This window comes from Felis catus, chromosome X (genome assembly GCF_018350175.1).
Source record: "Felis catus isolate Fca126 chromosome X, F.catus_Fca126_mat1.0, whole genome shotgun sequence".
Classification (NCBI taxonomy): domain Eukaryota; kingdom Metazoa; phylum Chordata; class Mammalia; order Carnivora; family Felidae; genus Felis; species Felis catus.
Genome location: NC_058386.1, coordinates 21,420,729 through 21,438,566, shown reverse-complemented (window position 1 = coordinate 21,438,566; position 17,838 = coordinate 21,420,729). Strand labels below are relative to the sequence as shown.

At 41.6% G+C, this 17,838-nt stretch overlaps 1 protein-coding gene across 2 annotated transcripts in view; it reads right to left on the bottom strand.

Moving 5' to 3' along the window:
• LOC101095955 (melanoma-associated antigen B18-like) overlaps positions 1 to 11,122 on the bottom strand; it is a 606,992-nt gene extending 595,870 nt beyond the window's left edge. Inside the window, exon 1 of one of the 2 annotated variants that reach the window (XM_045050420.1) lies at positions 11,000 to 11,122. The gene's annotated coding sequence lies outside the window, so the exon portion shown is untranslated. The remainder of the gene's footprint in view (positions 1 to 10,999) is intronic. The other variant, XM_045050421.1, reaches the window with a different exon arrangement.
• Positions 11,123 to 17,838: the final 6,716 nt, after the last annotated feature.

Genomic DNA, 17,838 nt, shown 5'->3' with positions numbered 1-17,838 from the left:
TCTAGAAGGATGTGTGTACCTCATGGAACATTGCACAAAGTGGAAATTTTGATGGGGTTTTCCTTCTTGACAAGCCCAAGTGTCAATGTTGCTCCAAGGTAAAAATAACAAAGTAAGGTGATCACATAGTTATGTTTGGTCTGTTTTAGTGTTTGGGCAGTGTCAGTGTGCTGTGGTAGACTTCAAAGTCAAATACAGGTTTATGCTGAACACAGGTAAATGGCTTTCATTATATATGTGTACATGCACACATACACATATGTATGAATTTATGTATGGAAAAAAAACAACATAGTGAAGGCGGGGAGAAACTGCCACTTCAAAATAGTCCTCTTTGGCAACATAATAATCAGCTCAAGATCACCCTTAGGAAACAGCAGACCTAAAATAGTATAATTAAAATTAAAAATTTTTATAAATTAAAAAATTAACAGCAGACATAGGGGGTGGGGGTGGTGGAAACAGTCAATCTCTAGAAACCTGCACCACTAGAAAAAGCAAAGACTTCAATTTGCGTAACAACCTTTCCCTTGTCTACGGTGCTGTGCCTGAAACCTCTCTTAACTGGATCCACCCTCTCACCCCAACATCTTATCTTTAGCTGGAGGTGAGATTTCAGGTTATGGCTTGGGCCTTGTGGGGAGTTGTTTAATTTTCCCGGGTTTCTCCCACGTATATAGGAGGAATACAACTTATTAAACTTCTTTTTTTTTCTCCTGCTAATCTTTTATTCCAGAGGGTCCTCAGACACGATCCTAAAAGGTTACAGGGAAAATTATTTTTTCTCCCCTCAAACAGCAACAAGCGGGTGGGGGGTGGGGGTGGGAACGCACAGTGCTATTCAGGCACAAAACCCTTAGTAAGCCTCCCTGCTTCTTCAGCAGAGGGCACTCTGCAATGACAAGTGGATGGAAGCCGAGGAATGCTGTCTTTCCCTTGTAGTATCCAAGATTACAGTTACAACGTCAGATGCTGAAGAACTACCTTCCTGCCTTATCTGGGTCAAAGTACAATGATCAGGCTGCGTTGGTCAGAGGGGGTGAATACACACCTATTCCTGCTGAGTCTGTTGCTCACCCTCTATCCCACTGTTACCAGAACTATGTAAGCGCTTTTCTTTTATAATCATGTGTGTTCGGCACAGCTATCAATGCTATGAAAACTGAGCTATTACTCCAAATTGCTGAAAATATCAATGGTCTGGCATGCAAACTCCGTATTAAAAAATTGATGGTTTCAAAGAGAAAACATTACAGAAATGAAACCTTCCCTTTTGCTTCAAAACAATGCTTCAAGGCAGGTAACTTCTTTCTTCTCCTTTCCCAGCCCCATAACATGGTTATGCTTAGGACACTCCAAAAGCCTCATGTGCCTCAACAGGCTTCAAAGGTAGAGAGAAAGCTGTAGAGGACAGAATAACAGCATAGCTTAGTAGTTACCAGAAAGGCTTGGTAGTTCAGCCAAGGTTCCACCACTTATTTAGTTAACTGTGTGATCTTGGGCTAGGTACTTAACCTTGCAATGCCCTGGTTTTCTAGGCTTAAATCAGCATTTGCAGCTATGAAAAATTAAAGGAAATGATTTATGTCAAGCGTTCGGCTTTTGGCATAGTAAGCCTTCTGGATATTTCAGTTATTATCCTCATTAGTAACAATATTTGTCAATGCCAACTGCTTCTCATTATCTCATTACTTTCTACTTTTAGAGCCTTCACTTTTTTATAGATTTTTACAATTACCAAAGTATATGGATAGGTAAACAACAGTGCAAGGTCTACAACAAAAAGGTCCCATTCAGTCTCTATATTACTACTTTGAGATCTTGCTAAAATTAACCATTTAAATTTTACAACTTATCCTTCCATTTTACTAGCATATAGTGTGTATATGTTTGTGTATTTATATACATAAATGTACTGCTAACACAAGGATTGGGGCCCTCTCCCAGTCAAAAAATCCACATCTAACTTTTCACTCCCCAAAATCTAAAAATAGTCTACAGTTGACTGGAAGCTTTAACACTCAATTAATACTTATTTTGTATTATATACGTTACATACTACATTCTTACAATAAAGCTAGAGAAAACTTTCATCCAACATCTCTCGTGTCAGCAACTATAGTGCTATCTTGTTCTTAACATCATATTTCATTCCCTAGATGGATCTTGATTTAACCAGCCCCCCACTGATCCCCATTCAGGTTGTTTCTGTGCTTATAGTACAAATACCTAGAATAAATTCCTAGCGATGGCAAACCTAGGTCTGAAGTGATTTTTTTTAATGTTTTATATATATTGCCAAATGGGTCTCTGAACAGGTCATATCGCCTTACATACTGTCCACTTATGAGAGTAACTATGTATTCACTTCACTACCGGTCTTTGATTTATTATACACTTAGCCTGGGGATGGGGCTAATAGAAGCTGGGTCTCAAATTCAAACACAAAGTCATACAAGATCAAGAACATGATCCTTCCTGTCTCATCTATCCTTTTCCCATAGACACATGCAATGCCTGGCAGCCTCATTTAACCCACAGGAGCCCTCCATCATTCTCCCGTTTAGTCAGAGCGCTGAACAGGAACCCTAGAGAAATCCAAGAAAAACGGGTTCTACAGGAGGATAGCTAGGAAAATTCTAACCTCAACACAAGTTTTCACTGTTTTCTCACATCTCGTATCTAGCCAAAGGAGTATTTGCCAACTGTTTGAGAATTGTTGTCACCCAAGATATGGTTTATAAATAAAACATTTTTTGAAAGCTCAGAGCTCTGGCATGCATTTTTTGTGTCACTGTAGTGCACTAAGTGTTCAGGTGGTGGCACCTCAGTGGCTTCAGCAGTCTTACCAAGACTAAATTACTCCCCAAAAGTTTTGGATGGGGAAATTACTATCAATTAATGCAATTAAGATCAATCTGAAAGCTAGCATGAGGTAGCATTTGAATAGTTCCAATCCCAGTAATTCAAATTTGGCAAAAAGTTAATTGGAGCACCAAAAATAGGCCAGAGAATTGTCTGCGGGTATCAGAGAACATCTCAGCAATATTGGGCATAGTACAGTACTGCTCTACCAATTATAGGAGGTGGCAGCTAATGATTTAGGGCGCTACAGTATTTGGTGACAAGTTGCAGCACTTAAAATGCCAGCTATTAATTTTGTTGTCTATTATTTATTTTAAATATTAGTCATCGAGTGTCAGCTAGACTTTAGGCTATTAGAAATCCTCCAGATAGTATAATTCCTGTGAAGGGAAATGTACCGATCAGTTTATCATTTAATGACATTTGTCATTTCTAGATGATGGTGAGGAGGGAGATGTTTTGACTCTTCTACAGGCACTGAGTTCTCTCAGTTCCTTAGGGTTAAAAATTCTGCAAGGCATTCTTCTTGGAGGCCTTTTCATATAGAATCAATGGCATTTAGGACTTCTTACTACCAAGGAATGAAAAGGAACAATTTGAGCACCTCCTATGTCCCTCACATCATCCCAGGATCTGGGTGTCATTTCCTTTAACCCTTACCACAATCTTGCCAAATACGCACTACTATGTGTAGATTTTTATGTACGTGGAAGTGGACATGGAATTTGAGTAATTCATTCAGGGATTCCAAGCTTTTTATCTGCCTCCAAAGCCTTATGCTCCTCCTACTGTACAGCTACTTCCTCCTGCAGCTGTCAAAACTTCAACAAAATGTTTTCAGATAAGAGCCTAAGCAAAAAAGAGACAGCGTCTTCATCTCTGGGAATTTTTAGCATTGAAATGAGCCAGCTCTCCCAATCAAGAAGGAATGATAAAGAATGATGAATGCAAATGTCCGATTTACCAACAGGCAGAGGAACACTGAACATCTTTAGTCAATTCTGGATTGCTGATACATAAGAAAGCGGATGTGTAGACAATCTGGGAATATAGACCTTCTAAATTAGTGACTACGGACTGCATTTTTTTCTCCTCTGAGTTTTAATAGTAAATTATCACTATCATATTACAAGATCCTATTTCCTGGACACTAGCTTCCAAAACATTTTTTTTTCAAGGCGAATTTATCCCATGCTGAACAGACTGATTCAGAGGTACTGGATGTCCTCTCCTGCCTTCCCATTCCAGCCTGTTTGATTTCTCCTCAAATCAGTTCATACGTCTAGAATGTTGTCAGGGAACAGTGAGACCAAAATCCTCCCATCCCCAGATTGATCTGCTTTCAGACACAGCACTGCTTCAAAAGAAAAAAAAAAAAAAAAGCTCGAACACAGGCAAAACTAGTAACTAGAAAGAAGGGACAGAAAGCTCATTAGTACAAGTAAAGAGAGGAGCTGTTTTGTGGCTCTGATCAAGAATGAATTATGTAATGAAAATGTCATCATCTATTTGCTATTCACTTTAAAAAAAAAAAAACAGCCAAAACATTAAAGGTGAAGACAAAGAATTCCACTGGCAAAATTTTACACAAAACCACAAGGCACTTAATGGAGGGTTTGACTACCCCACTTCAAAAGCTCGTAGCTCAAAGATTTCTCATTTCTGGTGTACTAGACAGAGTTCTCTGACCCATGCTTCTTAAGAACACAAACTCAATTTAAGTTCCCCAGGCAATGGGATTATTTTATCCAAAGATACAATACCAATCCTATGTAAGTTGCATAGTTTTTCTAAGTTTCTTCACCCTCTTAAACTTTATTTCTTAAAATCTGTTTGTAACAAATCTCCAAATTCAAGAACTCTAAGTATATATACAAACTTCAGGGCCCATATGAATAAAGCTAGAAATATTTTCTTTATGGAGTCTTTATTCCTTTACAAATATTACTACCTTAGATGCTGTGAGTTACACAATTAAATGAAATAAGCTCACGTGGGCAGAGGCTTTGAAATAAAGAATATCCTGAGTGCTTACCATCAACATGGCAGTCTGTTAAGTACTTTAAAATTTTCTTCACCACTTGAGACAACTCTGAGCAAAGTACTGGTATCCCCCAGGGTAGAGATGATGAAGGGGAGTCCTGAACAAGCCCCACACTCCAGGGATACAACCAACAACTAGCCACTTGGGTTCTGTCCTCCATACCACATAGCCCTTCTTAAATTCAAGAGCAACCGGAAGCACTAGCTGGGGGTGACAGGGATTGCAGCCCCTGGTCCACCATTCCGTAGATGATTGGTGTTTAAAAAGTTGATTAACCGGATTCATTTTCTCATCTGTAAAATGGGGAAATAGATCTGATTATCAGAGTGGATACAGACAATGAGTGCTTAGTGTAGGCCAGTTACAATTATTAATTTCCAAAAGGGTTATGCTTATACACTGCTTACAATACAAATCCAACAATACACTGGATAAAACCGAGCAAGGACCTTAGCATAAAGGAATAAAGGAACACAGGAACAAAGTCAATACAGTTGTGTTAACTCAAACTGTAAGCCTTCCAGAGGCCAAAGCAAGACACCCTATCACTCTTTCTCCAAGAACAGATCCTACCTGCGTTTCTGAGAGCAGAGGAATTCCAATGAGGAATGCTATGGAGGAAATTCTCACAGCAGCGTCCATAGAATGAGCTTCGCAGAAAAGCCTGAAGTCAATCAACATTAAGCAGTTGTTTCCTGTAGCAGCCTCAAGTCCAAGATAAAGGCCTAGCAATATACTGTGATGCTGTGTCAACAGCTCAGCACGGGATTAAAATAACGTGGCTGAATTGTTTTGACCCTACCAGCGACCCCAGTGGTTCTCCAAGTGTGGTCTGCAGCATTAGTATCACCTGAGAACTTGTTCAAACCGAATTCTCAGAACTAGCTCCAGACCTACAGAGTCAGACAACTTGGGGGTGGAGACCGGGAAGGGGTGTTTTAACAAGCCCCCCAGGGGATTTGGAAGTTTGCTCCAGTATGAGGATTCTTCTTCTGACCTGACTCAACTCCAGGCAAGACCTAATGGATGTCACAAAAGTGGTCCCAGTGGCAGACTGAATTTTCAGACCCTGCAATTTGGGTGATGCCCTCAAGGAGGGCCCTGCTCTAAACATTAGGTCCACTCCATTTGCCTCCTAAGATGTTGGCTGCCACACACCTATCTGGAAGTTTATTGGCCAAATGAGCCTGTTAAGTGCAATGATGAGGTCACTTAATGATTCAAATGTTTGCCAACAATGATTTTTTCTTAATTAAAATTAGATTTTTCCTCTACACCCCATGGGGGCTGCACATAGTGACTCCCTTCCAGAGAATACAGTGTGGAAATGGGAGCGGGGGAGGGGGAGTAGAACTTTACAATGAAGAAATGGAAACAGCACTTTACCCCTGTATCCTTCTTCCCAAGAAGCCATAACCCTGGTCTATCCAGGAGAAAACCATAGACAAATCCCAGATGAGAAACTGTCACCATCTCGGGAAGCCTGAGGAGACCTCAGGACTAAAATTAAGGTGGAGTCTTGGATGGGTTCTCAAACACAAAAAGGTGTTAAATAAAAAAGAAAAAAAGTGCTCAGGAAATCTGAATAAAGTATGCACTGTACCTAATATTCCCATCAATACTGATTCAGCACTTGTAAAAAATGTACCACGTCAACTTAAGACATTATAATAGGGGAAACTGAGTATAGGAGAGGTCTCTGCACTATCGTTTCATTTTTTCTGGAAGTCTAAAACTACTCAAAACTAAGTTTTAAAAATTCAGTCTCTCTTCCTGATAACCACATAGAAAACCATTTGCATGCCAAGTCTTCTCCTTAATAGGAAAATACTTGTTTCAGAAAAAAAAAAAGTGTTGTTCTACAAGTTCTGAAGCATTCTTAATGTTTTCACAGCTTCCCTACTTTCTAGCTTGTCCCTTTCTACGAAGGGACTGGAAAGTTTTCATACACTTTCCTCCCATTCTCTCTAGCTAGACACGAATCTTCACTTTTCCCTATTTGAATGACCTAGTGCTTCTTTCCCCACATCTGGTTAAGTGAACAGCATTGTAACCTTCCATTAATCTGATCTTAAATCTGAATATTCAATTTCCTTATCCTGAACCCTTTTACTTAATGAATCTAAATGATGCTATTCAACATGAGGCACTCAGCTTCCTTTTAATTATCTTGAGAACTCTGGAAGAGAATTGGGACCCCTTTGTTCCAGCTGACCTTACACTGAAGCGAAAAGTCATCCTCCAGATGTTTTAGATACTTGGGAGAAACAGCTATAAAAGGCAAAGTAACAATCAAGACTTTTACAGTCATTTGGCCAAGTAGATTGAGTGGGGATTTCTATCTAGTTTATTAAATAAGAAACAAAAATAAAAGCCCTTTCTGCAGTGCTTGGCTTCGAATTAATAAAAACAGGTCCATAGAAGCAGCTCATACAAGCTGGGGTAAGAGGGAGACTTAAGGCAGGGAAATAGCAGTCCAAGTATCAATCTCGGAGTTTATGATAGCTCAACCGGTTAAAACAAACAAACAAAAACAAAAAAACAGAACCAGCTTCAGGAGTTTACCCCACCACAACATGGCAAAATAAACCCACTGCCTCCTCTCATGCAGGAGGAACCAATATAGGTTTTTCTCCTTTGCAAGAAGAAAATAATCCCCGTATATTTGACAGCAGCTCACAATTCCCAGAGTGTTTTTTTGTACACTGTGTCATTTGATCCTTAAGATAAAGCAGTAAAATTAACAGGGCAGGGATTAACTTCCATTCACAGATCAGCAAACAGAGCTTAAAGAATTTATAGAACTCGGGCGCCTGGGTGGCTCAGTCGGTTGAGCGTCCGACTTCGGCTCAGGTCATGATCTCACAGCTCCCGAGTAGGAGCCTTCGTCGGGCTCTGTGCTGACAGCTCAGAGCCTGGGGCCTGCTTCTGCGTCTCCTTCTCTCTCTCTGCCCCTAACCCACGTGCATTCTGTCTCTGTCTCTCTCAAAAATAAACGAACATTAAAAATTTTTTTAATAAAAAAAATAAAGAATTTATATAACTCGACTTGGGTCACACAGCTACCAAGTGCAAAGTAGGAACTTGACCTCCGTTTTTCTGATTTCAGTTCTCTGCTCTCTACTCATCACCACAAAGCTATTTGGAGAGGCCTTTTGGCTCTAAAGTTCCATTACCCTTTGACTAAGAAATGGCTGTGAAATTTCAAATTCATAATCTTCCCTCTCCAGCTGAATAAATATGAATGTTCCTACATCTCTACCTAAAAAGTCAATATGTTTTCCCAGTTCAAAATGAGAAAAGAGATTGGAAGTTTTAAAAGCAAAAGAATCAATCATAATTTTAGCATCTCTCATAGATTTTAAAGGCTTTGCCTGCTTTAAAAAAAATGGGGCAATTCTTCAAAATAGCATAGGGATTCTTAATAAAGCTGGAATCTCATCTGAAACCAATGTATTATCATGAAACAATTCAAGTCAGAGGGTCCATGATTTTGTTGTGTTCCTCAGTCTAAACTGTGGTAGGTGATAAGTTCTTACAGAAAGTTAGAGTGATCAAGATCAAATAAGTCTTGCTCAAAAATCATCGTGCAAAACTAGAATAGACAATATTCTTCAATTCTGCCATTTCAACTGTGAAATGACAATCTAAGCAATGATAATTAAATTATGAAAAGTGAAAATAAGAGCTTGGTAAAATTCCAGCCCTGCCTCCCTGTGTAATTATCAATTTCACAATCAGGGATTTCAATTTTTGGTTAGTAGTTATCAAAAAATAATTTTACATATTCCCTCAGAAATTAGACAGAATGGCCTTTTAAGTACCTTATTTACTAGATTAATATCCCTATCTTGAAGAGATCCTTACACTCACTGCCATGTTCACTACGGCATTGTTCACAACAGCTGAGATATGAAAGCAGCCTCCGTGGACATCAACGGATGAACAGACAAAAAAGAAAACGTGGTGTTCTTCTGCAATGGAATATTCTACTACTCAGCCTTTAGAAGTAAAGAAATCCGTGGCACCTGGGTGGCTCAGTCAATCAAGCGTCTGACTTGGGCTCAGGTCATGATTTAGCAGTCCGGGGGTTTGAGCCCCACATCGGGCTCTGTGCTGGCAGCTTGGGGCCTGGAGTCTGCTTTGGATTCCGTCTCCGTGCACCCTCCCACCCACACTGTTTGTCTCTCTAAATAAACATTTAGGGGCGCCTGGGTGGCTCAGTCGGTTAAGCGGCCGACTTCGGCTCAGGTCATGATCTCGCGGTCCGTGAGTTCGAGCCCCGCGTCGGGCTCTGTGCTGACAGCTCAGAGCCTGGAGCCTGTTTCGGATTCTGTGTCTCCCTCTCTCTGACCCTCCCCCGTTCATGCTCTGTCTCTCTCTGTCTCAAAAATAAATAAAACGTTAAAAAAATTTTTCTAAATAAATAAATAAGCATTTAAAAATTTTTACGAAGAAAGAAATCCTGTCTTTTCCAACAACATGAGCAAGCCTGGAGGACACTATACTAAGCAAAATCAGCCAGATACAGACAAATATGGCAGGATTTCACATGTGCAATCTCACCAATTTTCATCTACTAAAAACACAGGATACAATGGTAGTTGTCAGGGGCTTGAGGGAAAGGGAAATGGGGCCATGTTGATCCTAGGGTACCATGTCGCGGCTATGCAGCGTGAATAAATTCTGGAGATTTCATGTACATCACAGTGCGTATAGTTCATCAAAAGGTATTGTATACGTTAAGTTCGGTGAGAATACATCCGAACTGTTGTTATCACACACACACACACACACACACACACACACACACGCACACACACTCACACCATACTCACAGGTATTAACTGTAGGAGTTGATGAATGTTAATTAGCTTATCGTGGTGAGCAGTTCCCGAGGTACATACATCAAACCATTGCACTGTCTTGCTGGGACGAGCACTAGGTGTTGTATGTCCGCAATGAATCCCAGGAATCTACCCCCAAAACCAAGAGCACACCGGATACACTGTAGGCCAACCAACTTGACAAAAGATGAAAAGAACAAACAAGAACGGCACACTACCTGAAGTATCATTCTTGTCAATTTTACCTCACTGAAGAAGAAAATGCTAAATTTCTCCGAAAACAGCTACACGCTAGGAAAGCAAAACTATTCGCCAGCCATGGAGAACACATGGGCAACCTCTGCAGTTTCACAGCCTATTGAAAATAGAGGAGAACCCCAACAACAAACGTATCTGTATTAGTGCCAGAAAGGTGAGAAGGAGAACATCACAAGACCAGAGCAGTGAGGAAACTCTCAAAGGCATTAAGCGACTCCAACTGACAGCAAATTGCGACACTCTTGAGGAATTCCTAAGCGTCGAGACCGAAGCGGGAGAAAGGCGGTAAAACAGGACTTCTTCCCCGAAGGAGCACGGAACCTCCAAACCAGAAGGCATGGAGGCTGAGAAAAGGAACAGGCGGTAAGAAGGGTGATCCCCCAAAGGAATGGGAGAGAGCTGGACTGACCCTGTGACCACAGGACCAGGGCTGCGCCATTTGGCACACAGGCTAGAGCGCGCCCCGCCACTCCACCCGCAAGGTAAGGCCACGGGGAGGCCGGGGAGGCCGGGGCGGCTCCCACCCCCAGGAAACACGCCACCCCACGCCCCAAAGGGAGGGCAGCCGGCCGGCCTCTGCCTCCCGGGGCCTCCACACGACTCACCGTGGAGGAGCCCCGCACGGAGGAGCTGCATTGGACCCGGCCCGAGCAGGACCCCCCGAGGCCGGCGCCTCCACGCGTGCACAAAACCCCAGGACCCCTCACACGACGGAGGGAAGCCAACGAAACGAAAGCCAGGCACCCAACTCCACAACCGGAACGACCGACAAGAGCCACTGCCGTTACAGACAATAGAGGAAAAGTTAGGAAGCTGTCCACCGAGCTTTGTTTGGAATCGATTTGGAAACAACAGGCGTCCGTCAACAAGAAGCACGGGCTGGCAACCTGGGCAGCTTCGCGAGCGAGATGCGAAAGTGGCCAGGGCGCAGAGCACAAGGACAGGGCGAGGACGGGGGTGGGGAGCAAAAAGCGAAAGAACTTACTGCCAGGCCTGTCTCCCGCGCCACGATGCGAGGTCTCTACGCCCAGCCGGAGGCATCCACACCTACCCCGTTTGCACCGAAGCCTTCGCAAGGCCTACTCATCTGCACCATCCGGCTGGATTCAATCACACAGCGCTCCCTCGAGGCTGCGTCCCGCCAAATGGCTCCAGCTGTGGGAGCACGAGCGGCCCGGGGAGCGGGAGCGCGCACAGCAAGGACGGGGAGGGGGGAGGAGCCTCCAGTTGCAAGGGTCTGACTCCGGGGTCAACCGGCGGTCACGTCTTCTCTCTGACCTCCAACAAGAAGCAACCCAGTACTTGAAAATTTAAAATAGCCTGGCCACTTTTCAAACGCTCAGTGCAGGGGCCCAAGGCATCATTTGAAGCAGGAAAATCAAGTCAAGGGATCCTCCTGGAGTACTATACCTTAATAAGAAGGGCAAAGTGGGGGACTGGGAGACAAAAACCCAAAGACCTGATGGTTCAGTCCATCAGGTATCTGGCTGTTGACTTTAGCTGAGGTCATGATCTCACACTTCATGAGATCTAGCCCTGCCTCGGGCTCTGTGCTTGCCGTATGGGGCCTTCTTGGGATTCTTTCTCTCTCTGCCCCTCCCCAACTCATGCTTGCTCTATCTCTGTGTCTAAAAATGGATGAATAAACTTTTTTTTTTAAGTGTTTAAAAAGAAAGAATGCACATATCCTTTGGCCACGCAGCTGTGCTCCTGGGAATAGATCCTACAGGTAAATGCACATGGGTACAAAATGATGTGCAGAGACGCATAATGATGGGCTAAACAGAGAGGCCCCAACAAAGCTCAGCAAGCTGTCTCCACCAAATAACCAGTCTTCTCCTTCGTCCTGGACTTCTTTCATTTGCTCAGAGGTGCAACAGGCTGCCCGTAACACTATTTCTTCCCCCTCCTACCCATCTAAAGGTCCCAGACTCTTCTTTCCTAAACAATTTTCTATTGGTGTACATCCACAAGTAAGGCATTGATATATTTTGGTATTTCTGGAGTGTTTTGATGTATGCCAAAACACTCCTCATTCAGAGGTTATTAGCACTACTGGAGAATGCCAAACTGAAAGATTCCAGAAGCTAAGTTTCCCTCCTATTGAAGAAAGGTGTCTTGCTTTTTTCTCTCTAAATTTATGATTTTCTGAAAGAAACTTACAAATGAGATCTGTTACAGTCTTTCCAAGAAGTGTACAATATACCTAGAAGTAGTCAGTTCAAAGGAGAAAAGAACACAAGCATAAGATGAGAGGAGAGACAAAGAAGAGAGTTTCAAAATTCAGTCTGCAGACTACAGGTCGCCTGGAAAGTGTAGGAGGGTCTCCTCTATGAGCTCAGCGTGGGTCTGTTTTAAGCTAATTCAAAACCCTTCCAAATGAGCTTATTACATTCCAATTTGGTGGCTCAAAACCTAATAAGAATTCAGATCAAACTGTTCTTCTTTCTCAAAGAGACAGCATTGTCAAAGAGCCAAAATTGGAGTAGGTGTTTGGGGGAGTGAGTTCCACAGCTTTCACAGTATGATTCACCTCTCCACTGGCAAACCCTTCCCCCACCTCAATAGCATCTCTCATACTTTTTTATTCAAATTCCTGTCCACGAAGGGCAATCAGAAGCTGAAGAGATGCTCCTAAAAAAGTGACCTCCACAAAAATAAAAGTCAATGACATGGCCAGCTGACACACAGAATGCCAGGAAGTGCAAAATGATGAGGACCAAGAAAAAAGGCAAAACTGTGTAGAGCAGTAGAAAAGGAAACAATCACAGGCCAGGATGAAAAATTAGGGCAATTATCTGGATAATTCAGCTTCAGAACTCGCTTCCTGATGATTGACATAAATGTGTTTGCTTCTCTGGGCTCCATTTTCACAATAGATGGAACACTGGAGATGTAATAATGGCTTTCTATTTACAGTAAGTTTAAAGGAAATATACCTTCTTTGCTCCTGCCTTAAACTTTATGTCTGGTGTGAAGGAATATTTTATAAATATGATGCTACCTGACAGTTTGGCTTAGTAGGAAAATAAAATTACTTCCTGCCTGGATTGTTGCTTGCCTGGATTATCCAAATATCACATATTGGTCCCAATGCTTCACTTGAGTAGACTTCTAGAATTGGGTTAGCAAGACTCATTGACTTAGAGCCAACTCATAGATCATAATAAGTGCACCAGGACCTGCACCTACTTACTGTTTTATCCCTACTTTCACTTCACACACACACACACACACACACACATTCACAAGCATACACACTCATGCCCTCACTGTGGACACACAAACACACAGTTCCCTGTTTAGATGACAGGAATGCTAGAACTTTGGAAAAGGATACTCATATTTCGTAATGTTTACAGTTCTCTACAAGACCTTTAGGATACTGATGAGATATAATTTAACAAAATAAAGAGGAGGGGGAAGGGAACCAGTACTGGTTGAGCAGCTAATTTGTACCATACCCTATATAGCATTTTTTTTTCTTCACTTCATTAAATCCTTATATAATCCTTGTAACAAGAGCATTGTGAGATGAGAAAACATAGGAGGCTTAGAACAAATCAGGAGACTATAGATGCTGGAGAGGATGTGGAGAAACAGGAACCCTCTTGCACTGCTGGTGGGAATGCAAATTGGTGCAACCGCTCTGGAAAGCAGTGTGGAGGTTCCTCAGAAAATTAAAAATAGACCTACCCTATGACCCAGCAATAGCACTGCTAGGAATTTACCCAAGGGATACAGGAGTACTGATGCATAGGGGCACTTGTACCCCAATGTTCATAGCAGCACTCTCAACAATAGCCAAATTATGGAAAGAGCCTAAATGTCCATCAACTGATGAATGGATAAAGAAATTGTGGTTTATATACACAATGGAATACTACGTGGCAATGAGAAAAAATGAAATATGGCCCTTTGTAGCAACGTGGATGGAACTGGAGAGTGTGATGCTAAGTGAAATAAGCCATGCAGAGAAAGACAGATACCATATGGTTTCACTCTTATGTGGATCCTGAGAAACTTAACAGAAACCCATGGGGGAGGGGAAGGAAAAAAAAAAAAAAAGAGGTTAGAGTGGGAGAGAGCCAAAGCATAGGAGACTGTTAAAAACTGAGAACAGGGGCGCCTGGGTGGCTCAGTCGGTTAAGCGTCCGACTTCAGCTCAGGTCACCATCTCGCAGTCAGTGAGTTCGAGCCCCGCGTCGGGCTCTGGGCTGATGGCTCAGAGCCTGGAGCCTGCTTCCGATTCTGTGTCTCCCTCTCTCTCTCTGCCCCTCCCCTGTTCATGCTCTTTCTCTGTCCCAAAAATAAATAAATGTTAAAAAAAATTAAAAAAAAAACTGAGAACAAACTGAGGGTTGATGGGGGAGGTGGGGGGGTGGGTGATGGGTATTGAGGAGGGCACCTTTTGGGATGAGCACTGGGTGTTGTATGGAAACTAATTTGACAATAAATTTCATATGTTGAAAAAAATAAATAAATAAAATATTAAAAAAATGAAAAAAAATTAAAAAATAAAAATAAAAATAAATAAAAAAAATTTTTAAAAAAGAAAGGTCTAGTACCTTGCCCAACGTCAAACAGCTAATAAGTGGCAGGGCCAAGAGACCATACTAAGAATCATCTGGTTCTAAAATCAGACCCATTGACACTCCAGGAGATTAAAGGACACAAACATCCTTTTTGTGGCATCTACAATGAAGTAGAAAAAAAAACTGCACAAACAGAAGATGAGAAACCTTCGGTTTTCTCTTTGAGCTAAATGACACCCTGGCATCCACAGTGATAAGTATGAAAAGAAATGTCCTTTCTTCTCTTTTGGGCACTCTAAGATGTACAAATTCTAGTAAACCACTGGCAGTCTCATATTGGAAAGGAATAGCTTCAGCTCTTCCTAAGAGACAACAAATACCTATGACGTAATCTTTCATAACTGCTCTAACGCACAACTCAGAATTTCATGTATCAGGAGGCTGGTATGCAGAAGTGAGTCACTTAGTGAGCGAACCTAGTCTATTATCCACTATTCTCCCCTAATTTGGGTTTGTTAGTTTTTACTTACTGCTATGTTCGTCGTCTACTGAAGAAAAATCGGCTGACGTGGTAGTTATTCATGAATGTCAAGGGTATTATAGGTGAGAGAACGGAGGAACCCACTGAAATGGAGGCCTCACCACCTATATTAAGCCTATAAAGGGAAATTTGGTAACCTACCAATAGAGAGAATCCTGAGCATTTTCTAGATCTTAGCACTTACAGGACACAGCCATGAAAATGGACGGCTCCACCTTACACGTCACACCTATCAAGTTCTGTATGCCTGGTCCATGGTGAATGACATTACAGTTCCCAGAGTTACGTACTGCAATGAAACTGGAATAGACCCGTGGTGTTGTGCTCCACTAGTTGCCCCTGCTCATGTCACGTTTACCACCACCCATGGATCATACTAATCATCCACAGACTGCTGACCTCCACCATGACCACTGTGTCTGGAAACCTTACCAGTTTCTGCTACCACCCAAGGAATGACTTCTCCCTTAGCTGCCAAAATTGGGAAGCACTTGGAGATCCACTCTGATGAATTAAACACTATTATCCAGCACACCCTAAATACCTGCTATGGGCTTGGCACCCCAGGAGGACATAGGTTAAGGACAACCACAATGAGATACTGCCTCACACTGGTCAGGATGGCTAAAATTAACAACTCAGGAAACAACAGGCAAGGATGTAGAAAAAGGAGAACTCTTTTGCACTGCTGCTGGAAATGAAAACTGGTGCAGCCACTCTGGAAATAGTATGGAGCTTCTTCAAAGTATTAAAAATAGAACTACCCAGCAATTTCTCTATTAGGTATTTATCCAAAGAGTACAAAACTGCTGATTCAAAGGGGCACATGTACCCCAATGTTTATAGCAGTCCTATCAACAATAGGCAAATTATGGAAAGAGCCCAAATGTCCATCAACTGATCAAGGGATAAAGAAGATGTGGCTTATATATACAATGGAATACTACTCAGTGATGAAAAAGAAGGAAATCTTGCCATTTGCAACAACATGGATGGAACTGGAGGGTATTATGCTAAGAGAAATAAGTCAGTCAAAGACAGATACCATATGATTTCACTCATGTGGAATTGAGAAACTCAACAGATGAACATAGGGACAGGGAAGGAAAAATACAATACAAAAAGAGAGGGAAAGAAACCATAAGAGATTCTTAAACACAGAGAACAAACTAAGGGTTGTTGGAGGAAGGGAGTGCGGGAGGGGTGTTAAATGGGGGATGAACATTAAGGACGGCACGTGTCGCGATGCGCATTGGGTGTCATATGTAAGAGATGAATCACTGGGTTCTACTCCTGAAGCCAAGACTACACTGTATGTCAACAAATTTGAATATAAATTTTAAAATAAATAAAATAAATTTTCAATTGAAAAAAAGGGGAGAAAGAACCTTCTTCCTTTTTCATCCTAACATTAACTATTCTACTCCAGAATGAATAGCAAATGAAAGTTTTTATGTGGAAACTCAATTTCAACAGGCAGCGACTATCAAGATAAACTTCCGAATAAGTGTTGCTGCCGATTCTTCAAGGGCTGCCCACATATATATGGATACAATTGCTTTCTTGAACTAACAGAAAATATGTCAGAAATATAAAAATCTGGACTGTTTTGAAGTCTTTTGAACTCACCCAACATTAATTCACCAGAATCCAAATAAAACCGGGTGGGATGACAAGGCCATGCCATGAAAGGGAGATCTACCACTCCCTCTTTGTCCTTTGGCTTCACTACACTTTCTGTTCTCTTCTTTTCTGTCTTTATGCCTTATAAGGGGCCCATATAGATGCTCCCAGCACAGAGTACAAGACTTCAGTGCAGAAACAGACCTTAGAAATCAACTTGGCCAAAGCCCTCCTTAGTGCTTGTCCAAGTTCAGTTAATGCTAATCTCTTCATTCCCGGCTAAGGGTTATCAACATGCAGAAATAGGGAAAATGGCAAATGACATTAAAGCAAAATGAGACATAATTAAGATGATCCACCAAAATAGTTCAGATCCACCAGCAATGATTTGTTTTTTTTTAATAGCATATATTTGATTCAGTGAAGAAACAACGACAGTGCTACAATTATCACCACAAATTTAATTATAAACACCAAAAAATAAATTTACATCTAAAATAAGAATTTACAATAAAGAAAATGCTCAAAGTGAGTTTATTTAATGATGTCATTTTGCCACTACTTCTTACGTGTGGTGATAAAAAAAAAAAAAGCAAATAAGGGCACATGGGTGGCTCAGTCAGTTGAGCACCCAACTCTTGATTTCAGGTCAGGTCATGATCTCACTATCATGATATCAAGCCCTGCGTTGGGCTCTGTGCTAACAGCACAGAGGCTGTTTGGGATTCTCTCTCTCCTCTCTCTCTGCCCCTTCCCTGCTCGCTCACTCTCGCTCCATCTCTCTCTCAAAAATAAAATAGGCAAATAAATTTCACTGTCTTCCACTGATTTTTAATAAGCAGCTGATACCTCTGTCCTGAGTTCTGATTCTAATTCTATGTAAATTGATCATAAAATCATATTTAAATGAAAAAAGGAAATAGTACTGTCCTAGTGCTTACTCTTGTGGTTAACTAGCTTCATGCACAAGTGGGGAATTATCTTCTTGTCAAATACTATATAAGCTCTTTTAGCTATAACTCATAAAACAATGCATCAAGATTGGCATTATCATACATTAAATGCAGAATCAGCTTGGTAGTCCTCTTTTCATTGTCAGGTAAGAAATTGTGAAGATAAATGAAC